Raw genomic sequence first — 27,672 nt, 5'->3', positions numbered from 1 at the left:
AAAATATATTTTTAGACCTAATTTGCATATATATGACCCAGCCACATTCTCTTGAACAAAATCACATTTCTAGACACCTTCACACTAAGTTGAAATTGTTGTGTGGGTGTCTTGGGGTGAGTAGATATCAATTTGCAGACAAATTTGTAGATATTAATATGCAAATTAGGTCTAAAAATATAATGTTTTGGTTGAAATGTTTCAAAAATCTTCTCAAAAACTACTAGGCCAATTGAGTTGAAATTTGTTGTGTGGATTCTTGGGACTCAAACCACGACTGAGCTTGGGATGAGTAGATATTAGTTTCCTCAAGACAAATTGACTGGGTCATTAATATGCAAATTAGGCCTAAAAATATAATGTTTTGATAAAAATGTTTCAAAAATCTTCTCCAAAGCTACAGAGCCAATTGAGTTGGAATTTGTTGTGTAGGTCTCATTTGATGGGCAGATGTAAATTTGTTCAAGACGGGTTGATTGGGTAATTGCTATGCAAATTACATGTAGGTCTAAAAATAGAATTGTTGGTCAAAATGCATTAAAATCGTCTCCAAAACTACTGGGCCAATTGAGTTGAAATTTCTTGTGCAGGTGTCTTGGGATGAGCAGATATAAGTTTGTGCAAGACAAATTGATTGGAAAATTAGGGTAAAAAATAGAATTTTTGTAAATTGGTGACTATAAAGTCCAATATTTTACCAACCTTCTGTGTGAAATGTGCTCTATAGTGTGTGTGAGTCATCATGTGAAACCACTAACCACTTTGTTACTTTGCTAAAACAAAACTTCATAGTGGAAGAGCTGAGCAACAGAACCACTTTTACCATGTTTACACATGTTAATATAACACACACAAACCAGACTTAAACTGAATGCCTTCCGTAAGGAATTTCATGATTTATGCAAGAAATTTAGCTCTAGATCTGTGATTCATCAAGTCCCAATGAAAGTTAGTTGTCAAAAATTTTGTTGAAATTCCCGCCATGCCTCCTATTCTTAGCACAGGAAAGCTTGCCATCCTTGACTTCACTCGGCTTTCGTGATCCCCTACATACCTGGGATATGGCATGTGCGTGTTGAACTTCCTTCTGTCCCACCACGAGTTTACACTATGGGAAAATTGTCAAGATTTTGTTGCACTGTACACTGTACACTAATTATATAGGTCAATGTATACGTCACCATTATTGATACATTGTCGCGAAATTTTCTTCATAGGCTAGGCGAGGTTTGGTCTATTTTCCATATTTTGACCACACACATGATTTGGGTATAAATTATAGATTATTACACTTGATAAATATGTGAGAGTGTATTTATATACCTGGGATATGGCATGTGCATGTTGAACTTCCTTCTGCCCCACCACGAGTTTACACTATGGGAAAATTGTCAAGATTTTGTTACACTGTACACTAATTATATAGGTCAATGTATACATCACCATTATTGATACTTTGTCGCGAAATTTTCTTTGTAGGCTAGGCGAGGCTTGGTCTATTTTCCATATTTTGACCACACACATGATTTGGGTATAAATTATAGATTATTACACTTGATAAATAAGTTAGAGTGTATTTATATCCTGAGATACAGTGATAAATGATTATGTACAAGCCTTGCAACAAACAGTGGCAGTGTGTTATCGAGAGAAATCGGAAAAGAACACGGTAAAAAGGAGACGGTTCCTATACTTCTAATTGAAAATCTAAAAAGACATTTCTCTTTATTCATCTGTGCATTAGTGTGTGAAATTTGAAAATGGTAAGTCCATATTTGACGAAATTGAAACGATGAGAAATATTTCACCTGTTTGTGAACTCCACGCTCATTGTAAACCTATTTTAAGGCCAAGAAAAAAAATTGTTTTCTGGTGAGTTTGAATCACTTAAATACCCTGCCTCGGTCTTCTTTTTTCTCGTGTTTGTCCAGCCAATGCAGAGTGCAGATCCAAGGGAAACACAAAATAAGGTTGGCAAATACGAAACCCCTGAAAACAGAGTCTTTCTCAGTGTAGAGCTATGTAGATCACGAGTATAAAGTTGGCGTCAGATTCAGATTGAGCGTCAGATAGCCTCAGATCCGAATACACCCGACGGCAGTGAAGCAGAATCCTTCCCTGTAGTCTCAACGGTATTATTTCAGGTTTGAGTCCGTCGAGTGTCTTCGGATCTGAGGCCATCTGATGCTCAATATAACGTTCATAAGATAATGCTACCTGAATCTGAATCTGACGCCAACTTTATACTCGTTCGATCGATTAATTACTCAAATGAAATTTCTTTTGAATTGATGCAGCCGTTTTTTCAGAAATCGTGATACACACATACTTCATCGGTATATTATAACCTTCCTTACGGAAGGTAAAAAAAACAAAAAAACAGCGAAGCTATTATGACCGATAGGTCACTTGTTGTTTATTAAGTGTGAAAACAATTCTTACCCCTGAATCCCATAGTATTGACCATGTCATCACTGTAGAAATAGCATAAAATTGTAGGTTAATTTTCAATACCACAATTAAAATTCCATAAAATCTTACAATTTGTAGAGCTTACCCTTGTTTCTCGTCTCCTAAACCGTTGATGGATTGCTCTACGAAGATATCGAAACATACTTTCTGAGCTTCTTTTCTAGCAAGATAAATAATATTTAATAAGTTCTCAATACAGTATTGTAAGAAAAATACTTGCTCTTCTTAAAACTAAATAACTTAATACTCTAACCATTTTTCTATATTTTTCTATAAGAGTATTAAAATATGATTAGATTACTACATGTATGTTCCCAATGCATTAAATTTAAACTTACCTTATTGAGTAAATCCTTCTTTGTTCCAACAATGATAACAGGAGGTGATGTTACCTGTATTTCTGATGTTATGTCACTAGGTGGTGAATTAGAGTCTGGTCTTGCATGTGAGTGAATAGAATTCATCCAGAATGATAGGAATTCTAAGAATGAAAAGTATAGTTTGATGTTTATGTCTTTGCTACAGACCACCAAAGTACTGTTTGCAATAAACTTAGAGGAAGGAAAATAGCATCTACAACACAATACAGCAACACTTACAAGACTCCTACTATGGAATTTCCATGTACTTCTATAAAAATTACATTTTGTCATAATTTGCAGAGTGCTTTGATAAATCCACCGGGAACTATTTTCTCTCCCACACAAAACTAAATTTGAGACAAAGTAACCCAAGGAACACTACTGAGACATTATCACAGGACAAACTGCAAGTCTAGTACAGTACAGACTATGCAGGTATCTTAACATATCCCTGATCAGCCTTAGGGTGGAAAAGGTTATGCCTCTTAATATAATCTATACTCATTAGCATATTGTGCACTACATCTGGTAAGTATTGTAATGCATATGCTTAGTAGACTCAAACAACCGATCAATTGGACTAAATCATAGCACTGTATCTGACAGTGTGAGTATTAATTTGCACTGTCATAATTGACATTTTATTAGCACAACTGAACTGCTGATAAGGTTCACTAACTTAAACTCACAAAAATGCCAGACCGACTGCCTTGGTATTTGTGGGGACATTACTTGTAGTGTCTAGTTGAGAAACTGTGCAAATCAAAATGATTGCCCCTTATAATTAGGTCTGTGTTTTGGGTCACAAATGTGATTCTTGTTTTTAAACAACAACAACAACAACAACAACAACAACAACAACAGCAACAACAACAACCAACTTAAACTGAAAAACCACAAAGCGGATTTTTCCTGAAATTTGGTGAAGATGTTGATAGGGATGTATACACAAAAGAGTGTTAATAGTGATCCCATAGGTGATAAGCAAATGAGGAGTAAAATGTGACTTTGGTAAAACATCTTTATTTCCAAAAATACTTGCTGGATTTCGCTGAAATTTCGCAGGGATGTTTCTGTGGACGTACGGATCAAATGATATTAATTACATGATGACACCATAAGTGATATGCAAATTAGGACTAAAATGTTATGTCTTTGGTGAAATGTCTGTCAGGAATATTTAGGCAGATGGGAGTGTACGTATATTATTGTTTTATTGATCTCATTAAAGGTCACATGGCCACACATGCTTTTATTCCAAATTAAACTGTAAAGTAGTCAAGTAGTTGGTTCTATTTGCCAAAATGCAAGTCAGTCAATGAAGTGATGCTATACACAAAAGATCACACCAAGTGGACTGCTTGTTGTGGAGATGAACATTTTTAAACGAAAATTGTCATTTTTTCGAAAACCTAATATGGCATGGCAGCCAAGATCTTGTGGCCACACACGACAAAAGTAAAAGTGCAGCAGCCAATGAATACTACGTACCAAATTTTGAGTCAACTGGACCCTAAGTTTTGAGTAAAAAATGTTTTAAGACTTTCACAAAATCCAATATGGCGGCCTGGTCACGTGACCAGCCCAAAATTCCTGGATCAGGTGCATGGGTACTCATGGTCTTCGATAAGCCTACCAAATTTGAAAGGTTTACGGGCAACAGTTTTCTAGTTCTAGCTTGACAAAAAAACGGCAGAAGAAGAGAGAAGAAAAACCTTAACAACACCAATAAAGGGCCCAAGGCTATAGGCTTGGTCCCCTAATTAAAGACTCTCAACAGTTGTTCTACAATGCCATTGACACTTTTATTAGTTGCATCACATTTTAAGTCAACAGTGCTTGAAGTAATGATTACTTTTGTTGGCTTTGTGATGAGAGAGTCACATGAGCATACTATTAGAAACTTCATGTTTTTTGTAAATTTGTGAAGACAAAGTTGCCATCCTTCTGCCAGAAAAAGGATTTGGAATACCCAAAATTGGTAGTTATAAAGAAGTTCGGTTTTTTATGTTCCTGGGTTGTTTTCTGATCTATTGTCACTGTCGTCATGTGTTTTCTGTACATATAGAACAGTGTGCTGAGAGAGTGAGAATGTAGTAGGTGTGTTACAAAACACATCTTGACTTATCATGCTCATCCATGCAGCATCATACTGTACGTCAGTCCGAGGGGGGGGGGGAGGGTACTCGGGTACCCTGGTGGACAAAAGTTACAACCACAAACTCTACATGTACAAAAATTCAAAAAGTAGGGGTCAAAAGTCTACATTTTAGCCAGAAACAGGTGTCAAATGTCTACTTTCAGCCAAAGACCACAAACGTTGAATAGCACTGCTCCAAGCATCTGAGTGGTCATGAGCTTTGAACACTGTTGATGAACTTTCACTTGAGACATCCATGCTTCAGACATCGCTAGTTCATTGGCTGCCCAGGGGCCGGGGGGGGGGGCTACTTTCGATAAAGATGACTGAAAACAACCTGTGGAAACAACGTTGTTCAAAATATGGGGTCAAAAGTCGTACGTGCATTCAAAGAGGTGTGTCAAACCTCTACATAATGCTTTAAAACTCATGACTCAAAAGTCTACATCAGTCGAAAAAAGGGGAGTCAAAACTGCGGTACATATGTACCCTTTCTATGGGAGTACCCCCCCCCCCAGATGCCAGTTTCCCTCGTGCCTGTAGGTCACCACAACACTGACTAGCTGTTTCCCTCATGGCTTCACCCTGGGAAAACAGTCTGTGTTGGGGTGACCCACAGTCCCTCGAGAAAACAGACGTATGCTATTGACCTTGCAATCAGTCACAACCATATGTATACTGTGAAACACCTCATAGCTCTGAGAAATATGATGGGAAAGAACTTTTTTCGGCGTAACTTAAACATCATTTATCTCATCATTTTCACTATTATCTACACACCCGAAGGAATATAATCTCCATCATATATCAAACCAATCGGCCTTGCAGCTTTTGACTTTAAGTTGTTGAGACACAGCCGCACATACACACATACATAAATACATATACATAATTATACATACATACATGCATGCATGCATGCATACATACATACACACATACATACACGCATACATGCATACATGCATACATAAATGTATGCATACATACATACATACATACATACATACATACATACATACATACATACATGCATGCATGCATACATACATATATTTGAAACGTAGGATTGCATCTATTAATTTAAAAATGAGAGGCGGTGGTGAGAAGCCACCGCCTCGAGGATAGAAAGACATCTTGGAACGATTCACGGAATCTACCAGTTGACATGTTAGCTCAGCTGGTTAGAGCACTCTGACTAGTGTTTAGGGGGACGTGGGTTCGATTCCTACATGTGTCACTTTTCTTTCCCCATTTATAACAAATTATTAATTTAGACTGTCTCATGCATTTCTGCATACATACATATTAAATTATGTTTATTTCCAAAATACATGAAATTATTACGTACAGGTACAGTATTATTGGGTTCACACTACATCTAGCAGTAGATAATATATAAAATTGCATTTGAACATGTTATCCACATCACAAGGCAGATATAGTGTGTTAGTTGTTATAATGCTTGCATCTTTTTTCCAGATCTTACTAGAACCAATTATTGAACTAATGCTGCAATATTTTGCAATACAATTAGCATTACTCTTATTCAAACCTATTTTCATAAGTCCACTTATAAATCTGTAGTGAACATTGCAGACATACATACATACATACACACATACAGACAGACAGACAGACAGACAGACATGTACATTCACAGATGACTTGTCATGTCTATGAATCACTACAGATTTTAAGTTGTCATTGTGTCAAATACTACAGATAATCTAACCTTTGACTGTCCATTCATTCCTCGGAGGGCCTTCGGTTTTTGTTGAGATGATATCATCCAGTGCTTTAGTGAGATCTGTGACAACTATGTAGATGACTCTACTTGACAGGAACACCTGTAATGTAGGAATAGAGATTAAAATGTCACAAAATACAATTTATATTGGCCGCACTGCTTCTCCGAACTGCTATTTGTGTTCTGTCTCTCTGCCTGTCTCTCGGTCTGTCCCACACACACATACATACCCACACATATTATATACTGAATTCACTCACCATTGACTGCATGATATGATACAGAAATATTTGCAAATGTGTTTTAATCCCAATCTCATGAAATGGTTAGTATTAAAACAAATTGTCACTGATCTCATGTAAATTTGAAGTCTTTGATAACATCCTTTTTGCTGGGTAGTTACAACTTTTTCTTGAAATTAAAATGACGTAATTAGTGAGAAAGTGAACTCATTCCCATGTTATTATTTAGTTGTATCTAGTGGTGATCATCAACTATTTCAACGAAACATTAATAATTTAACACAGTAGAAACATTACTTGCAAGTCTAAATTTGTTCCTCAGGTTCAGACAAAATATTAAATTATCAAAGGTTTGACAACAGGACTGATTGAGAACAAAATTTCTTTATACAGATTATATTAATTTTCCAATTAAGCCCACAGCTGAATCTTTTAATATGTTAGTCGGTATTTTGAATAAATAATCTTTTAAATTCTGGTCTCAAACCTATTCCGAGAAGTGTAAAGTTTGCACTTTGGCTCTCTGAAGTCTACCCATTTTTGTATTGAGACTGAATATTCATTAGCATGGACAGATGGTGCTGTTCACGTTTTAGGTATACATATTCCTGTTGATTTGTCACAAGACATGCCTTCAAAAGGCGAGGAAAATACTTCAGGCATGGCAGGGTATGGGACCTTACCCTATATGGGAAAGTTTCTCTCATTAAATCCTTGGTGGTTTCTCAATTGACATATCTTTTTATGTCTTTTCTTCTCCTAATTTAGATTTTTTCAAGAAATATAATACTTTAATCTTCAAGTTTCTCTGGAAAGGTAAGTGTGAATGGGTCAGAAGAAATATTGTTTATAACGCATGTGAAAAGGAAGGTCTTAAATTCAGATACCTAAACATTTTCGATAAGTCTCTTAAATCAGTTTGGTTTCTTAGAATTATGAATAGTAGTAGTTTATTTTGTAGAGTCAATGGTATAATAACAGTCTCTTTAAGCTGGGGCCATCTTGGGAAGTATGCCAATCTAAAGAGTCACAATTACTATACATTAGAACCTGTTCATTCTGCTTTTTTAAAAAAGAAATTACTTTAGCATGGCTGCTGTATAATAACACCCTGTTGGAGAATTGTAATGACATTTGTCAACAGCTATTATGCAATAATTCTAACATATGTATTAATGACATACCTATTTTAGTGAGCATTGTTTCCATTAATGATCTTCTTGATGTTAACTATAAGTTTTACACTTTTGACGCTTTTTGTACAATTTATGGAAATATCTGTTCACAATTTGAATACAACCAGCTGTTATCCTCTATTCCTATAGCACGGAAACGAATTCTTACAAAAGCTAACTCTGCAAAACTATTTCTCAGTAAACCTAATTTTCGTAATAATTGTTTTTCTATTATCAAAATAAATTGGGATATTTACATAAATCTGTTTAAACATTGAAGTTACAGATCACATACTCTCTCACACTATTCGTTATTGGCATGATATTTTTTATTTCGTTGTACCTTGGGATAATTTATTTACTCTTTAGTATAGGTTGACTGTTGAGTTTGAGTTAAGAATTTTTCGATATAAACTTATCATGAACTTATTGCCATCAAATAAGTTGTTACTTACTAGGGGTTTAATTAATTCACCATTATGTTCATTTTGTAAAGACACCTAAGAAGACTATTATTATTTATTTATTTTGAATTGTAGATTTGTTGCTTTAGTTTGGAATTGTTAAGGATTGGTTTGATTTAAATGACCATATTAATTAACCAATTGTATTCTTGATGACTTTAAATTTAACAAAGAAACTGACATTTTGTTTATTTCATTTTCCTTACAGGTCTCTGTTTCATTTTTAGATGCAAATCCTCGAACATCATAACTCATACTATCGAATTCAAGTCTTATATTAGTTGTATTTATAAAGGAGAAAAACGAATAGCATCCTCTAGGAATGTACAATGTATTTGGTAAACACATTGATAAATGGGGCTGCTTATTCCTTATTGTTGATATGTAGGTGTTTTTGGTTGTTTATATTAGTCTTTTGGTTTGTTTTTACTTTGTTTCGTTATATATTCTTTTTTCCTTCTTATAAAAAAATGTCAAACAAATCCATGGATAGTGAATCAATGCTGTTATACCTGATGTGTTATATAATATAAAATCTGTCCAGCAAAATCCCACAGACTGAAGAACAGATCTGGCTTATCAACATCCTTGACAGTTCTCAAACGTTCATCTATGCGTTTATATAAGTTTTCCTCAGTCTCATGTGTTGATTTTAAATCTTCCACAATCTTCCTCTCTTTGGTTGTAGAAGCTTCAGTTTTTTTTAATGGGGTACTACTGGATGATTCAACATCAGCCTTTCCCTTCTTCATTTGAGACACACATGCATCTTCCATCATCTTTCTAGTTTCATCCACTGACCTTTTTCCTTGGTATTCATAGTCTGTGTAAAATGAACATCAACAACCTTGTAATGTTAGTACAACACAGTCTATAATTACTGTGAAAATTTTATGTGTGAAAATATGAAATACCAATTAATCACATCAATTATTCAATCTATTTTAATCATCCAATTATATTATGAATTTAAATTCTGTCTTTGCGTCCTGGCAGAAGCAGATTTTGAGATATTTTTGCAAAATACACACACAAATTTTCTTTAAAAATGTCCTGCAAGATCAATTTGTAGTGACAACATGTGGCAGCATTGAGGACAATTTTACTTGTTTACGGTCTGTGTGATTTCCTATTGGAAGATATGAGTGGTTAAATAGTTCTATAATTCTGTCAAATTTAGCATGCCTTTGATACCAACTTGAAAAAATAGCGCCAATTGTATTGTAGCACAACTGTATAGTTTTTAATAAATGTTTACCCACATGCTGATCCATGCTAGGTATAGGTGTTCATTTGCTGAATGATTATCCAGTTTCCTATCCAACCCTGTTGTTATCTTGTTGCTAGACATATTTCCATACATTTTTGAATATTTATTCACTTGTCTATGAATCCTTGATGCTATCTTTGCGATATAGTGATCATTTGGCTGTTGCCATGGGCGTGGTCTTGTTCGTTCTAGGTATGTTTGCATACATTTTTTGAATGTTTAGTCAATTGTTGATTGATCCCTGTTGTTAACTTTGCAATATACATGATCATTTGGCTGTTGCATGGGCGTGGTCTTGTTGCTAGGCATATTTGCATACATTTTGAACGTTTGTTCACTTGCTTAAGAATCCCTGTTATCTTTGTGAGATACACCACCGTTTAGCTGTTGCTATGGGCGTGGTGATGGTTGCTATATATTTGTACATACGTTTTTTGAATGTTTACTCACTTGCCTACTAGATGATGTTGTTATTTAACCAAAATATACTACCATTTGGTTGTTCCTAAGGGCGTGGTTATGGTTGCCAATTGTGTCAAAATGTTGTGAAGACAATCTGCAGAATAACACTTCTAGAAACATGTCACCATGTTTCAGTGTCATTGACCAAGTATTTTTTTAGATATAAATTTTTTGACCAAACTTCACATTTTTGGACCTAATTTACATATCACTGATGAAATCATTATATGCTTAATATTTCTTCATCTATACCCCCACCCCTGATGCATCACCATTACATTTCAACCCAATCTGCTCGGTAGTTTTGGAATTAAAGATTTGTTGACGAGAAAGACGTATTTTTAGCCCTTATTTGCATATCACTGATGGGATGATCATGTCGTGAACATTCATTATCTAAACACCCTTAAGAATATGCCCACCAAATGTCAGACCGATCTGCCAGGTAGTTTTTGAGTTTAAGTTTTTGGACCAAATATCACATATTTTTACCCAAATCACACTGTTGGTTAGATCATTTCATTTGAACAATTTCCCAACTAGACACCAAAGGTAATACACCCACCAAATATCGTGGTAATCGGTCCTGCGGTTTTTGACTTTAAGTTGTTCACACACACACACACACACACACACACACACACACACACACAGACAGATGGACGGACGGATGGACAGTCAGACAGACAGACAGACAGACAGACAGACAGACAGACACTTCTTGCCATGCCTATAGCAGTACTGAAGCTTAACATTTCAGTTGTGCTAAAAGTGCAGTCCATGGACACAACTAAATATACATGTACATATAAATTATCATTAGGGATAGACCATTCGATATCCTGGGGGGGGGGGCTTGGAAGATTGGTGGAGAGTCATTATTTCTTTTCCCACCCGCTTGCCTGAGAATTATTTTTATTCTCCTTTGCCTATGCTGGCAACTTTTTTTTTCTTTGCTTCTTTGATATATTTGGATTTTTTTAACGTCAATGTTGAACACCTACATTTGTTGCCACAATTTTCAAGCTTTACAAGACAGCTCTAACAGTCTCCCCCTAGAAGCCCTGGAGGTTTTTACTTCTAAAGGCAATGTTTAGGCTATTCACAGACACTCTCAGACAATAATTTGCAAGCTTTACAAGACTCTAACATGTAAAAAGCAACTACATAAGGTTGAAACATTTTTGAAATAAAGTTCCATAGCATCTTGACAGTAAGAGGTGGAGGAAAGAACTTTGATTAGAAACTGGAACATGTCTACCTCTTATGGGGGAGGGGGGTTCTCGGGGGTGTCCCCCTAGAAGACCTGGAGGATTTTCACTTTTAAAGCCAATTTTCAGGCTATTAACAGACACTTTCAGACAATAATTTGCAAGCTTTACAAGACAGCTCTAACAATTGTAAAAAGCAACTACACATGGTTGAAACATTTTTGAAATAAAGTTTCATAGCATCTTGACAGTAACAGGTGGAGGGAAGAACTTTGATTTGAGGCTTGGACATGTCTACCTCTTATGGGGGGGTCCTAGGGGGTCTCCCCTAGAAGCTTTTCAAGTTTGTTTTACCAATTTTGGTGAACCTTATCGTTGGTTTAACGAATGAGTGGCCTCTGGGGTAATGGAGTCCAAGGGGCCCCCCTGCCAGATCTGCAGTTTTTTGCTTCTATTTAGGCAATTTTTAGGTTATTCGTAGCCTCTGAGATATATATTGCCAAGCATCAAAAAGCAAATAAGTAAATATAACTTTTTAAATACGTTTTCCATGTTATAAAAGTGGGCCTGTAACATTGGTATATGGGCATTGATATTGCATGCATAGTAAAGTTACTGATGTGTTAGAGAACTTTAGGAGGTTATATCTAGTGTACAATAGAAACTTGAATTTGAGTTGTGGTGTCGATACATGTAGTGTCTGAAATAGGAAGTATATCATCCCTTCTGACAAATTCATACTGAAGAGACTAGAAAAATTTAGATTAAGTTCTTTTATAAACTATCCAATAGTATGAAGATTAATATGACAAAACCTTCAAGTTCACTTTTGCCCCAAACTGCAAGATAAGTGCAGCACTGATTGTGAAACAGCCAAACACTTACATGGCATGTTCTGTAACTAGTGTGGTAGCTAGGTAATACATGTATTGTATGTATAATTTTATGTATAGTTATGTTTGAACCCTTACATGAAGTAATTTTAAAACCATTTATGAAAGAAACAGAGACAAGAACAATAATATATATATATGTACCACAGGCTAACGAAACTGACTGGTCCCTGACATGTGTTTGAAACTGTTTGTCATGATTTGACAAGTGTCCTGGTTGGAGAGGTATGAGCAGGTTGAACAGTATACTCGAACCTGTGCATCATTTCCGTGCCAAGATATTTTTTTCCAGTAGCAGTGGTCCATCTTTTTTTTTTCCATCACCCACTCATATCCGGATTTTTTTTCTCAAGCAAATCCACTTGGCATCTTTTTTCCCTCGAAATCTTCCAAGCCCCCCCCCCCCCCCCGGATATCAAATGGTCCACCCCTTATTCGAAAATATAGAACCGTGTCCATTCATTTCAGACAGTACAAATCTATCATGTCTATGCAAGAAATTTCGATGTCTGCTACTAATATCTAAACCTAACTGTAACTTGAATGTCAATGATATGGTATGTTGTACAGTTGGCTTCCTGTTCTCCTTCATTACTCATTATTTGTATAAGGCATGTTAGAATACTACAAACACAATATTAGCCAATATAATGGGAGTACACAATCGGGCATACCATTGTGGCAGTTGCATAATTTCCTATGCCACCAGATTTAAACTGAATGCCTTCCGTAAGGATTTATGCAAGAAATTTAGCTCTATATCTGTGATTTGTCAAGTCCCATGCCCGCCATGCCTCCTATTCTCAGCACAGGAAAGCTTGCCATCCTCGACTTCACTCGGCTTTCGTGATCCCCTACATACCCGGGATATGGCATGTGCATGTTGAACTTCCTTCTGTCCCACCAAATTACACATTCCTTCTCAAGATTTTGTTGAGTGGCGCGCCCTCACTGTACACTAATTATATAGAGGTCAATGTATAGGTCACCATTATTGATACATTGTCGCGAAAATGGTTATGGTCACTATAATACTTCCTAAACTTCTAAGCGAAAATCTAAAAAGACGCGATTTCTCTTTATTCATCTGCACATCAGTGTGTGAAATTTGAAAATGAGTATATAATAAGTCCATATTTGACGAAATTGAAACGATGATAAATATTTCACCTGTTTGTGAACTCCGCGTTCATTGTAAACTTATTTTAAGGCCAAGAAAAAAAAAATTTTCTGGTGAGTTTGAATCACTTAAATACCCTGCCTCGGTCTTCTTTATTCTTGTGTTTGTGCAGCCAATGCAGAGTGCAGATCCAAGGGAAACACAAAATAAGGTTGGCACGAAACACCTGAAAACAGAGTCTTTCTCAGTATAGTGTAGAGCACAAGTATAAAGTTGGCGTCAGATTCAGATTCGGATCTGAGGCCATCTGACTGCCTCAGTCTTCTTTTTTCTCGTGTTTGTGCAGCCAATGCAGAGTGCAGATCCAAGGGAAACACAAAATAAGGTTGGCATGAAACCCCTGAAAACAGAGTCTTTCTCAGTAGTGTAGAGCACAAGTATAAAGTTGTCGTCAGATTCAGATTCGGATCTGAGGCCATCTGACGCTCAATATAACGTTCATAAGATAACGCTATCTGAATCTGAATCTGAATTTGACGCCAACTTTATACTCGTTCGATCGATTAATTACTCAAATTGGTCATTAATATTCATCAGATTATTACTAAAACTTAATCAGTTCTGGCCATTACCCTACAGAACATGTCTATGAAATTTCGTTCGAATTGATGCAGCCGTTTTTTCGGAAATGGTGATACAGACACACACACACACAGACACACACATACTTCATCGGTATATTATCACCTTCCTTAAGGAAGGTAAAAATAAAGCTTTTAATTATACTCCGATATTTTCTACAGTGATGATTCTGTAACAATGACCATAAGTGACATTATACCATACACGAGCCAAGTTGAACGAAATATATGGACTATATACAATGATCATTCTATGTCACGACGAAGCATGTCTGTGTCACCGGTTATGCTGTGTTCGAAATATCAATCAAAACATTCAAAACAGCCATTACTTTCCGCGATTTTTCTTTGATCTAACTGACGCTGGTAAAATTATCTTATTGTTCTCACATATTTTTTTTCAATCAGCCTCGAAATACTCGTGACCTAAGGGTTATCACTACTCGTCTAGTGACTCGTACTGATTTCCATGTCATTCAATGAAGCACAGTGATCATCCAAGTCAAACATGTACATCAGAGGGACCCTCTCACTCAAACAAACAAATGATGTTGTGTTGGGTGTTGGAGAGGAGGTCTGAGGTCCATTGAGATATTTATCAAACATTGAACAATTGACCTTTCCCCTTAGTATAATGTACGTTATCTTATCCACAACATCCTAATTCATTTAATGAGAAGAGGAAACTTTAAAGTAAGCTACCTTTAATTATCCATTCAGTTATATCAATGCCATAAATATCAGCTCCATCTGTACTCAAGTGTAAATCCTCAAATGCTTCGTTGAAAAGACTTCGTTTCGTTGATGTTTTTCCAGAACCAAAAGCTCCAACAAGCATTATCCGTCCACGGTATAATTTTTTATGAGTATCTTGCTGATTAGCTGCCATTTCAAGTTGCTGTGTAATAGAATGAGCTTCATTGTTAATAACTATAATTATAATATGAATATCTCACTTTAATTGCCTCTGCCAGTGTGGGATTTTATAGCGCTTTCACATTTAGTCAAAAGAATGTTTGAGAGGAGCGTATCTCAGAAAACGTATAATCTGCTAACATGTTCTCAGTGCACTATAATCTTTAGATATCTATACATATGCATGAACTTGTATTATTAATATACAATAAAGAGAATCATATTTGATTCATGCTAAAAATACTACTACTATAACTTCAGTAGCTAGAATAATAGAAATGTATATTAAAGGCCAGGGTTCAACCATAGTATAGTTTAGTAGTATAGTGTATTTTATTTGACATGAAATAATATTTTTTTTAATACATTATCTATAGTCAAAACAACATACAGATACAAAAAAATAGTTAATCATAAATATATATAATTATATATAACACACATATATAAATCATATATCCTTGTATGACTGTTATCTTACAAGAGCCATAAGAATTGCTTTAGGATTCTTCTTTTATATTTGGCCAACTTCCTCTATAAATCTGTCAGACTCCATAGTGTTAATCCTCATCTGAACTTGGCAGTTTACTTAGGGAGCTGTTATTATTTAGGGCCCGGGAGGGGGGTTGGAGGAATGGTAATGAAAAATATTGTGCTCAAAACAATTAATAACCCCCTATCTGACATGGTACATTTGAGTGACACCCCCCCCCCACACACACACATTGCATATATTAATAATATAAAGTGATGTGTTTTATAAGGCAGCGACTCTTTCACTTCAACAAATATGAATCAAATTGTTTGCTAGAATAATTATTTTTGAAATGATTATATAAAAAACAACGGATGTAAGTATGCTGCAGTTGTTCTTTTCCAAAAAATGAACAATTCCATTACACTGTGTCCTGATAGATCACTTTGAACACTTGACAAAATCATGTTTGAAGAAAGGAAAGGTCGGTTTTATAATTTATTTTTTAAAGCCATACTGATTATAATCAGGGATAGTGAGGAAACAAGTTGCAGCTTCTTTAACTAAAAATACGAACAATGATTTTCTTGAATGGATGTGATATAGGAGTTTTAAATGCTTTCTTTTTCTAAACTGTTCTACAGCAAAAGCATTATTACATTTTTCTACATATTTACACTTATAGTCTCAACAGGAATTGATTGTAGTTCATACTTTTGCCAAATTCATAAAAGGTTGAATCAGACATTTATGATAATTTAATCATATGGTATACATTTATACACACTTTATTTTCACAATCTTTACTATTTTATTTATCATATTTATTATCACGTCTACCAAGTGTTGAATGTCCCCCCCATCAATTCCTCCACCCCTCCACCCCACTGTAAATAATGACGGCTCCCTTAGCTATTAGAAACAGCTATACAAATAGTCAATGTACCATACAAGCATAACACGCATTGCAATGGAGTCTTGCAACTCATTAGCTCTTCTATTATGAGCCACTAGCAAGAGGTAAAATGGTATTGCAGGTACTGATAATTAGTGATTCGTAAATAAATACTGAACATGGCCTTTGCTAAAATACCATTTTGAAACCCCGTAAGAATCAGAGAGACAACCACTTTTGAGACTTTCTAGCTGATGCGCACAAACTAGGAGTATGAACCCAATTTTTTTTAAAGCTAAAATAGATTTTAAAAGCCAATGAAATTAATTGCAGAAATTAAAAACATGTGATATATTTATTCATATTGTCATAATGCCAATTCATGGTTAAAAATGACTTTTACCATTTTATGATTGTTTTTAGTACTTACCCTCTTAATCTCTTCAGTATCAAACTAATCACCATAGAGATGAACAACAAAGCAGACGGCATTGGAAGAGATGAAAGAAATGGAGAAAAGGAGAACATTAATTAAACCGCATGTCAAAAGAGAAGAATATTAATACATATGCATGTAGGAGTTGGCTCCATAGCAATATTATATAAGTTTATGTCACCCCTCTGCCATTGTGTAATCAATATGACATCTTTCATACATACATTTTTGTTGTTAGTGTAATTCATATCTTTTTTAAAACATATCATTTGTGAATAAGCCCTTAAATTCTTACAATTGAATAACTAGTCTTGAAAGTATTATGAATCATAACTTACAGGCTGTAGAGTGGTTGTGTTCATTTCCAGACAAGGGAGGGCAGACAGAATATTCAAATTGATTGGCAAGAAAACAAGAAAGACATTTATAAAAAAAAATAGTTTATGAAATTGTAATTGAAGTTCAGCTGTAAGAGGTTATCAATAGAGAAGGTCATGTAAGTAAATTACATATTTTATTTTATTTTACCAAAGGAAAAACCACAAACAAAAACTAAGGAGAGTACAGAAAAAGTTTGACAAAAGAAGAAGGGAAAATCATCAAGCACATCTTTACTGTCAATTCATATAAACAAATTACATTTTTGTCCAATTTCATATGACACATGAATGCAAGGTCTAATCTATAATCATCTCTGCAGATATTGCTATATACACAGTTTTTTAACCACTTACTCAATCACATCTTCAGCTGAGATATTTGATTTCAGAATTATATTTCAGATATTGAAAAAGGACATTTGATGTGTACATGATTTAATTGTAATTAGATAATTCGCAATAAATAAGCATTCTTCAATTTCAATTTACAGGCAGAGTAAAAGTGATGTAAACATTTAATCCAAGGAACAAATAAATTAACTTTTAACTGGGGACTTCAAATTCATTAAAATACATGTCTTCAAACTTATCATGTAATTATAGATTCATTCAAAGAAAGTGATGCAATGTTGGAAAACAACATTACTACATTTATTGTTTATAGTTATAAGACTTGGCTAAATGGCATACAATATAGAAAAACTATAATTGTTAGACAAAATAACTGGCACTAAATCAGGATTCCTTAGATATACGTACCTTGTACTGTAATTTAAAGTAGTAGAGTCCATTTACAGACAAGGATGGATAGGCAGGATATTGAAATTCACAGGTGAAAAAGGAAAGAAGGATAAAAAGAAAGATATTATTTATATATTTCATAAAAAATGATGATCAACTATGCTGTAAATTAGTGTGACATATGTGAAATTAATATCATTACTGTCTAACTAGATACACTCAAATATTTTTCCAATTTACTACCACATATGACTGATATCTAATTTGTAATAATCTGTATACATACATTTACATAACGAACTAGTAATCTATAACTAAATAAAAAATTACATTAGTATATATATTTCTTTTGAATAAGTGTGAAGTACATGATATTTACCAAGAATATTTTTATATACAAGGACTTATATCCAATTGAACTCTAATATAAATAATGCATATAACTAGTAATAAGGTAGTAAATAATCCTTCCTTTATTATAACTTACCCCCTGTAGAGTAGTTGTGTTCATTTCCAGACAAGGATGGATAGATAGGATATTAACATTCAGGAAAGAAGGATAAAAAGAAAGATATTTATATAATTCATGAAATTGATGATCAAATACACTGTAAATTATTGTGACATATGTGAAATGAATATCTTTACTGTCTATCTAGATACACTCAAATATTTGTCCAATTTACTACCACACATGACTGAAATCTATTCTGTAATAATCTGTATACATACATTTACATAAACAACTACCAATCTATAACTAAATAAAACAATTTCCATCATTATATATATTTCTTTTGAATAAGTGTAAAGTACATGATATTTACCAAGAAAATTTTATATACAAGAACTTATATCCAATTAAAATCTAATATAAATAATGCATATAACTAGTTATAAGGTAGTAAATAATCCTTCCTTTATTATAACTTACTCTCTGTAGATTATTTGTGTTCATTTCCAGACAAGGATGGATAGACAGGATATTAAAATTCACAGGAAAGAAGGATCAAAAGAAAGATATTATTTATATAATTCATGACATTGATGATCAACTACACTGTAAATTAGTGTGACATAAGTGAAATGAATATCTTTACTGTCTATCTAGATACAATCAAATATTTGTCCAATTTACTACCACACGTAACTGAAATCTATTCTGTAATAATCTGTATACATACATTTACATAAACAACTAGTCATCTATAACTAAATAAAAACAATTTACATCTGATATATTTCTTTTGAATAAGTGTGAAGTACATGATATTTACCAAGAATATTTTATATAGAAGGACTTATACCCAATTAAACTATAATATAAATCATGCATATAACTAGTAATAAGGTAGTAAATAATCCTTCCTTTATTATAACTTACAGGCTGTAGAATAGTTGTGTTCATTTCCAGACAAGGATGGATAGATAGAATATTAAAATTCACAGGAAAGAAGGATAAAAAGAAATATTATTTATATAATTCATGACATTGAATCAACCACACTGTAAATTAGTGTGACATATGTGAAATGAATATCTATTACTGTCTATCTAGATACACTCAAATATTTGTCCAAATTTACTACCACACATGACTGAAATCTAATCTATAATAATTTGTATACATACATACATTTACATAAATAACTAGTAATCTATAGCTAAATGACATTGTTTACATCAGTATATATATTTCTTTTGAATAAGTGTGAAATACATATTTACCAAGAATATTTTATATACAAGGACTTATATCCAGTTAAACTCTAATATAAATAATGCATATAATTAGTAATAAAGTAGTAAATAATCCTTCTTTTATTATAACTTACCTCCTGTAGAGTAGTTGTGTTCATTTCCAGACAAGGATGGATCGACAAGATATCAAAATTCACAGGAAAGAATGAAAAAAAAAAAGATATTATTTATATAATTCATTAAATTGATGATCAACTACACTGTAAATAGTGTGACATATGTGAAATGAATATCTTTACTGTCTATCTAGATACACTCAAATATTTGTCCAATTTACAACCACACATGACAGAAATCTAATTTGTAATAATCTGTATACATACATTTACATAAATAACTAGTAATCCATAGCTAAATAAAAAATTACATCAGTATATATATTTCTTTTGAATAAGTGTGAAATACACATTATTTACCAAGAATATTTTATATACAAGGTCTTATATCCAATTAAACTCTTATATAAATAATGCATATAACTAGTAATAAAGTAGTAAATAATCCTTCCTTTATTATAACTTACAGGCTGTAGAGTAGTTGTGTTCATTTCCAGACAAGGATGAATAGACAGGATATTAAAATTCACAGGAAAGAGGGATAAAAAGAAAGATTTTATTTATATAAATCATGACATTGATGATCAACTACACTGTAAATTAGAGTGACATGTGAAATGAATATCTTCACTGTCTATCCAGATACACTTAAATATTTGTCCAATTTACTACCACAGATGACTGAAATCTAATCTGTTATATTCTGTATACATACATTTACATAAACAACTAGTACTCTATAGCTAAATTACATTGTTTACATCAGTATGTATATTTCTTTTGAATAAGTGTGGATTACATGGTACTTACCAAGAATATTTTATGTACAAGGACTTATATCCAATTAAACTCTAATATAAATAATGCATATAACTAGTAATAAGGTAGTAAACAATCATTCCTTTATTATAACTTACTCTCTGTAGAGTAGTTGTGTTCTTTTCCAAAGAAGCATGGATATACAGGATATTTTAATTCACAGGAAAGAAGGATAAAAAGAAAGATATTATTTATATAAGTCATGACATTGATGATCAACTACACTGTAAATTAGTGTGACATAAGTGAAATGAATATCTTTACTGTCTATCTAGATACAATCAAATATTTGTCCAATTTACTACCACACGTAACTGAAATCTATTCTGTAATAATCTGTATACATACATTTACATAAACAACTAGTCATCTATAACTAAATAAAAACAATTTACATCTGATATATTTCTTTTGAATAAGTGTGAAGTACATGATATTTACCAAGAATATTTTATATAGAAGGACTTATACCCAATTAAACTATAATATAAATCATGCATATAACTAGTAATAAGGTAGTAAATAATCCTTCCTTTATTATAACTTACAGGCTGTAGAATAGTTGTGTTCATTTCCAGACAAGGATGGATAGATAGAATATTAAAATTCACAGGAAAGAAGGATAAAAAGAAATATTATTTATATAATTCATGACATTGAATCAACCACACTGTAAATTAGTGTGACATATGTGAAATGAATATCTATTACTGTCTATCTAGATACACTCAAATATTTGTCCAAATTTACTACCACACATGACTGAAATCTAATCTATAATAATTTGTATACATACATACATACATTTACATAAATAACTAGTAATCTATAGCTAAATGACATTGTTTACATCAGTATATATATTTCTTTTGAATAAGTGTGAAATACATATTTACCAAGAATATTTTATATACAAGGACTTATATCCAGTTAAACTCTAATATAAATAATGCATATAATTAGTAATAAAGTAGTAAATAATCCTTCTTTTATTATAACTTACCTCCTGTAGAGTAGTTGTGTTCATTTCCAGACAAGGATGGATCGACAAGATATCAAAATTCACAGGAAAGAATGAAAAAAAGAAAGATATTATTTATATAATTCATTAAATTGATGATCAACTACACTGTAAATAGTGTGACATATGTGAAATGAATATCTTTACTGTCTATCTAGATACACTCAAATATTTGTCCAATTTACAACCACACATGACAGAAATCTAATTTGTAATAATCTGTATACATACATTTACATAAATAACTAGTAATCCATAGCTAAATAAAAAATTACATCAGTATATATATTTCTTTTGAATAAGTGTGAAATACACATTATTTACCAAGAATATTTTATATACAAGGTCTTATATCCAATTAAACTCTTATATAAATAATGCATATAACTAGTAATAAAGTAGTAAATAATCCTTCCTTTATTATAACTTACAGGCTGTAGAGTAGTTGTGTTCATTTCCAGACAAGGATGAATAGACAGGATATTAAAATTCACAGGAAAGAGGGATAAAAAGAAAGATTTTATTTATATAAATCATGACATTGATGATCAACTACACTGTAAATTAGAGTGACATGTGAAATGAATATCTTCACTGTCTATCCAGATACACTTAAATATTTGTCCAATTTACTACCACAGATGACTGAAATCTAATCTGTTATATTCTGTATACATACATTTACATAAACAACTAGTACTCTATAGCTAAATTACATTGTTTACATCAGTATGTATATTTCTTTTGAATAAGTGTGGATTACATGGTACTTACCAAGAATATTTTATGTACAAGGACTTATATCCAATTAAACTCTAATATAAATAATGCATATAACTAGTAATAAGGTAGTAAACAATCATTCCTTTATTATAACTTACTCTCTGTAGAGTAGTTGTGTTCTTTTCCAAAGAAGCATGGATATACAGGATATTTTAATTCACAGGAAAGAAGGATAAAAAGAAAGATATTATTTATATAAGTCATGACATTGATGATCAACTACACTGTAAATTTGTGTGACATATGTGAAACGAATATTTACTGTCTATCTAGATACTCTCAAATATGTGTCCAATTTACTACCACACATGACTGAAATATAATCTGTTATATTCTGTATACATACATTTACATAAACAACTAGCAATCTATAGCTAAGTCACATTGTTTACATCAGTATGTATATTTCTTTTGAATAAGTGTGAAATACATGATATTTACCAAGAATATTTTATATACAAGGACTTATATCCATTTAAACTCTAATATAAATAATGCATATAACTAGTAATAAGGTAGTAAATAATACTTTGTTTATTATAACTTACGCTCTGTAGAGTAGTTGTGTTCATTTCCAGACAAGGATGGATAGACAGGATATTAAAATTCACAGGAAAAAATGATAAAAATAAAGATATTGTTTATAGTCATGAAATTGATGATCAACTACACTGTAAATTAGTGAAAAATGTGAAATAAATATCTTTACTCTCAATCTATATACACTCAAATATTTATCCAATTTCATACCACACATGAATGAAATCCAATCTTCAATATTGTCTATAGATACATAATGTATATTTATATAAACAGCAACTACTCTATAGCTAAATCACATTGTTTACATCAGTATGTATATTTCTATTGAATTAGTGTGAAATACATGATATCTACCAAGAATGTTTATATATGAGGACTTATGTCCAATTGAACTCTAATATAAATAATGCATATAACTAGCAATAAGGTAGTAAATAATCCTTCCTTTATTATAACTTACCTTCTATAGAATAGTTGTGTTCATTTCCAGACAAGAATGGATAGACAGGATATTAAAATTCACAAGAAAGAAGGATAAAAAGAAAGATATTATTTATATATTTCATGACATTGATGATCAACTACACTGTAAATTAGTGTGACATATGTGAAACGAATATTTACTGTCTATCTAGATACTCTCAAATATGTGTCCAATTTACTACCACACATGACTGAAATATAATCTGTTATATTCTGTATACATACATTTACATAAACAACTAGCAATCTATAGCTAAGTCACATTGTTTACATCAGTATGTATATTTCTTTTGAATAAGTGTGAAATACATGATATTTACCAAGAATATTTTATATACAAGGACTTATATCCATTTAAACTCTAATATAAATAATGCATATAACCAGTAATAAGGTAGTAAACAATACTTTGTTTATTATAACTTACTTTCTGTAGAGTAGTTGTGTTAATTTCCAGACAAGGATGGTTGGCAGGATATTAAAATTCACAGGGAAAAACGATAAAAAGAAAGGTATTGTTTATATAATTCATGAAATTGATGATCAACTACACTGTAAATTAATGAAAAATGTGAAATAAATATCTTTACTCTCAATCTATATACACTTAAATATTTTTCAAATTTCATAGCACACACTAATGAAATCCAATCTTTAATATTGTCTACAGATACATAATGTATATTTATATAAACAACATCTACTCTATAGCTAAATCACATTCTTTATATCAGTATGTATATTTCTATTGAATTAGTGTGAAATACATGATATCTACCAAGAATATTTATATATGAGGACTTATGTCCAATTAAACTCTAATATAAATAATGCATATAACTAGTAATAAGGTAGTAAATAATCCTTCCTTTATTATAACTTACTCTCTGTGGAGTAGTTGTGTTCATTTCCAAAGAAGCATGGATAGGCAGGATATTAGAATTCACAGGAAAGAAGGATAAAAAGAAAGGTATTATTTATATAATTCATGACATTGATAATCAACTACACTGTAAATTAGTGTGACATATGTGAAATGAATATCTTTACCGTCTATCTACATACTCAAATATTTGTTCAATTTACTACCACACATGACTGAAATCTAATCTGTAATAATCTGTATACATACATTTACATAAACAACTAGCAATCTATAGCTAAGTCACATTGTTTACATCAGTAAGTATATTTCTTTTGAATAAGTGTGAAATATATGATATTTACCAAGAATATTTTATATACAAGGACTTATATCCATTTAAACTCTAATATAAATAATGCATATAACCAGTAATAAGGTAGTAAACAATACTTTGTTTATTATAACTTACTCTCTGTAGAGTAGTTGTGTTAATTTCCAGACAAGGATGGTTGGCAGGATATTAAAATTCACAGGGAAAAACGATAAAAAGAAAGGTATTGTTTATATAATTCATGAAATTGATGATCAACTACACTGTAAATTAGTGAAAAATGTGAAATAAATATCTTTACTCTCAATCTATATACACTCAAATATTTTTCAAATTTCATAGCACACACTTATGAAATCCAATCTTTAATATTTTCTACAGATACATAATGTATATTTATATAAACAACATCTACTCTATAGCTAAATCACATTCTTTATATCAGTATGTATATTTCTTTTGAATAAGTGTGAAATACATGATATTTACCAAGAATATTTTATATACAAGGACTTATATCCAATTAAACTCTAATATAAATAATGCATATAACTAGTAATAAGGTAGTAAATAATCCTTCCTTTATTATAACTTACAAGCTGTAGAGTAGTTGTGTTGATTTCCAGACAGGGATGGGTAGACGCGATAATAAAATCCACAGGGAAGAAGTATAACAAGAAAGATATTATTTATATAATTCATGACATTGATGATCAACTACACTGTAAATTAAAGTGACATATGTGAAATGAATATATGTACTGTCTATCTAGATACACTCAAAATATGTGTCATATTTACTACCACACATGACTGAAATATCATCTGTAATAATCTGTATACATACATTTACATAAATAACTAGTAATCTATAGCTAAATGATATTGTTTACATCAGTACGTATATTTCTTTTGAAAAAGTGTGAAATACATGATATTTACCAAGAATATTTTGTATACAAGGACTTATATCAAATTAAACTGTAATATAAATAATGCATATAACTAGTAATAAAGTAGAAAATAATCCTTCATTATAACTTACCTCCTGTAGAGTAGTTGTGTTCATTTCCAGACAAGGATGGATGGAAGACAGGATATTAAAATTCACAGGAAAGATGGATAAAAAGTAAGATATTATTTATATAATTCATGAACTTGATGATCAACTACACTGTAAATTAGTGTGACATGTGAAATGAATATCTTTACTATTCATCTAGATACACTCAAATATTTGTCCAATTTACTACCACACATGGATGAAATCTAATCTGTAGTATTCTGTATACCTACATTTACATAAGCATATGTTAATCCATAGCTAAATAACATTGTATATATATTTCTTTTGAATAAGTGTGAAATACATGATAATTACCAAGAATATTTATATACAAGGACTTATGTCCAATTAAACTGTAATATAAATAATGCATATAACTAGTTATAAGGTAGTAAATAATCCTTCCTTTATTATAACTTACTCTCTGTAGATTATTTGTGTTCATTTCCAGACAAGGATGGATAGACAGGATATTAAAATTCACAGGAAAGAAGGATCAAAAGAAAGATATTATTTATATAATTCATGACATTGATGATCATCTACATTGTAAATTAAAGTGACATATGTGAAATAAATATGTTTACTGTCTATATAGATGCTCAAATATTTGTTCAATTTACTACCACACATGACTGAAATCTCAACTGTAATAATCTGTATACATACATTTACATAAACAACTAGCAATCTATAGCTAAGTCACATTGTTTACATCAGTATGTATATTTCTTTTGAATAAGTGTGAAATACATGATATTTACCAAGAATATTTTATATACAAAGGACTTATATCCAATTAAACTCTAATATAAATAATGCATATAACTAGTAGTAAGGTAGTAAGTATTCCTTCCTTTATTATAACTTACAAGCTGTGGAGTAGTTGTGTTCATTTACAGACAATGATGAATAGACAGGATATCAAAATTCACAGGAGAGAAGGATAAAAAAGAAAGATATTATTTATATAATTCATGACATTGATGATCAACTACATTGTAAATTAGAGTGACATGTGAATTGAATATCTTTACTGTATATCTAGATACACTGTAACATTTGTCCAATTTACTACCACACATCACTGAAATCCCATCTGTAATATTCTGTATACCTACATTTACATAAGCATATGTTAATTCATAGCTAAATAAAATTGTATATCTATTTCTTTTGAATAAGTGTTTGAAATACATGCTATTTACCAAGAATATTTTATATGTAAGGACTTATATCCATTTAAACTCTAATATAAATAATGCATATATCTAGTAATAAGGTAGTAAATAATCCTTCCTTTATTATAACTTACATACTGTACAGTAGTTGTGTTCATTTACAGACAAGGATGAATAGACAGGATATCAAAATTCACAGGAAAGAAGGATAAAAAGAAAGATATTATTTATAAAATTCATGACATTGATGATCAACTACATTGTAAATTAGAGTGACATATGCGAAATGAATATCTTTACTGTCTATATAGATACTCAAAAATTTGTCAAATTTATACCACACATGACTGAAATCACATCTGTAATAATCTGTATACATACATTTACATAAACAACTAGCAATCTATAGCTAAGTCACATTGTTTACATCAGTATGTATATTTCTTTTGATTAAGTGTGAAATACATGATATTTACCAAGAATATTTTAGATACAAGGACTTATATCCAATTAAACTCTAATATAAATAATGAATATAACTAGTAATGAGGTAGTAAATAATCCTTCCTTTATTATAACTTACCTCCTGTAGAGTAGTTGTGTTCATTTCCAGACAAGGATGGATAGACACGATATTAAAATTCACAGGGAAGAAGGATAACAAGAAAGATATTATTTATATAATTCATGACATTGATGATCAACTACACTGTAAATTA

At 31.9% G+C, this 27,672-nt stretch overlaps 1 non-coding gene across 1 annotated transcript; it reads left to right on the top strand.

The window, feature by feature from the left end:
• Positions 1-6,139: 6,139 nt before the first annotated feature.
• Positions 6,140-6,214, top strand: Trnat-agu (transfer RNA threonine (anticodon AGU)). Its single transcript has one exon. It is a non-coding gene; the product is annotated as a tRNA-Thr (tRNA).
• Positions 6,215-27,672: the final 21,458 nt, after the last annotated feature.

This window comes from Glandiceps talaboti, chromosome 11 (assembly GCF_964340395.1).
Source record: "Glandiceps talaboti chromosome 11, keGlaTala1.1, whole genome shotgun sequence".
NCBI classification, from domain to species: domain Eukaryota; kingdom Metazoa; phylum Hemichordata; class Enteropneusta; family Spengelidae; genus Glandiceps; species Glandiceps talaboti.
Note: the sequence above shows the minus strand (reverse complement) of the source record. Positions and strands in the feature narration are given on the sequence as shown.